This window comes from Rattus norvegicus, chromosome 1, assembly GCF_036323735.1.
Source record: "Rattus norvegicus strain BN/NHsdMcwi chromosome 1, GRCr8, whole genome shotgun sequence".
NCBI classification, from domain to species: Eukaryota; Metazoa; Chordata; class Mammalia; order Rodentia; family Muridae; genus Rattus; species Rattus norvegicus.
Window position 1 is genome coordinate 148,168,560 of NC_086019.1, and position 2,357 is coordinate 148,170,916.

Below are 2,357 nucleotides of genomic sequence, written 5' to 3' on the forward strand. Positions count from 1 at the left end.
ATATCAGCTTGCTGACTCCTATATACGTAGTTTGGAGTTGGGCAAAGTAGAGCCACTAGGTGGCAATCTGTCCCACTAATTACAACTGGTACTTGAAATCATCTACTTAAAAGAATATCCTGAAGTCAGCCACAGACCCCCGGATTGCCATGCTACATGCCATGGGATGGTGTGTGGTGTGTGTGTGTGTGTGTGTGTGTGTGTGTGTGTGTGTGTGTGTGTGTATGTGTGTGTGTGTGTGTGAGAGAGAGAGAGAGAGAGAGAGAGAGAGAGAGAGAGAGAGAGAGCAAGACCCACAGACCACATGGGAATACTCTCTCTCTCTCTCTCTCTCTCTCTCTCACACACACACACACACACACACACACACACACACACACACACACACACACACCCCACAGACAGCTGAGTGGCAAGCCAGCAGTGGGGGACCACTACAATGTGTGCAAGTGTGTAGTGAACATATGGGAGAGAAAGAAAAGGAACAGTTTGGGCATTAAGCAGAGAGATATGGAACTAGAAGCCAAGGGTATAGAGGAATAGCCTATTATGAGTAGCCAGACCCACCATCTGAGGACATGGTAAAGTCCCAACCCCTGCTGTCACTGAGGGCCATGCTTGCTATGCAATGACAATGGTCGATGTTGATGCCTGTGACTCACATTGTCACTAGAGATCATGAGGACATCCCTGGTCTGGGCAGCTACCAGAGACCATGTGGATTGGATGTTTGGGGCTATACAGAACTTGTCCCACCCCTCACTGGCTGCAGTGCTCTGGAGAGCTGGCCTTATCTCTCATCAGCAACAGCATATGGAGGAGCTATCCCTGTACTTTCCTGGGTAGCATAGTGGCACTGGCTGGAGTTAAAAGTGCAGGTACTCTAGAATCAAGGATGTGATTTTGGGAGAGTTGACCCTGCCTTGTCTGCAGTGGGGTGGTGTGGGTGCAGAGGTGATGTCCATCCTCCTACCCCTTGCCATTTCCAGTAGTCCAGTTGGGGAAGCTGGCCTGGGGGTGATGAGAGTGAAAGAGCTGGTCCTGCCTCTTGCTGGCTGCAGCATTTGGGAGAGCAGGCTTTGTACTTGGCCTGGACAGCACAGCAAAAGTGACCCTAGTGGTGGGGGCACAGGTGAGCTATCCCCCAAGGGTGAGAGTTTGTGAATACTGGTCCCACCATTCCTATGATGCAAGGTTGTTCAGGTGCAGAGCTAATGCCTTCACTCCTTTGCCACCTAATAATTGAGACAACTGGCCATGGGGTCAGGTGAGCTGGAGAGCTATCCTTGTCTCTCACCATCTATAGCATTTTGGAGAATTAATTGAGTCTGTGCCTCTCCTGGGCAACACTGTAGAGCTGGCACTGAATAACCAAGGCATGGGTGAGCCAGCCCAGAAGGTGGGGAGGGTGTGAGAGCAGGGCAGCTGGTCTAACTCCTTGCCAGCTGCAGCATTTGGGAGACTGGGCTTCATGCTTTTACTGGGCAGCACACTGGAGCTGACTCTGGAGGTATGGGTGTGGGTGAACTGGTTCTGACAGCAAGAGAGAAGAAATGCTGTCCCTGTCTTTTGCTGATGACAGCAGTGGGTGGCCTAGCTGGAGTAGTGGTAAGAGTTTACCCTAGTGGTGCAGATAAGGGAGAGCAGATCAGCTTAGCTCACCCAGGCCCAGATCCAGGGCTTTGAGTTGTCCCACCCTCAAATCTACATCATCTGTGAACTGTTGTGGCATGTAAAAGGAGTTGTCCAGTGATCAACAACTACAGAATCTCTATGACACATGACAACAACAGGATAAGCCAGGGGAGTCCTGGTGAGGACCCAATATTGATGTGGCACTGACCTTGAAGTAAAACCAATGACTCATTGTAATAAACATTGTGATGGACATTGCAAGGGAAGATATATGGACAGAGGGCATACTGTGGGGCACACTGTTTCCATGATGAGATGTTTTCTATGCTTTTTGTTTGTATTATTATTTTTTATTTTGGGGGCAGGTTGCAAGGGCAGAGGGCAGGTATGAAGGGATGGGGAAATGAGTGGGATTGGGGTGCATGATGTGAAACTCACAAAGAATCAGTAAAAAGTTAAAAACTGAGCTATAGAAAGTAATTTGTTACAAAAATGTAAAAATGATTTAAATGGTGAAAAGTCAAGATAAAATTATATAGTGTATTCACAATTAATCACAAAGGTTATATATGAATGACTGAAGATTAAAATGAGAAGAAGAAAAATGATCTGGATGAGATGTTATATAAAATTGACAAATATAGGTGGTTTATATTACCGTAAAAGAAAAAAGTTATATTTGTTCATTGAAGTAAATTCTATGTGGATATGTAATATAAATT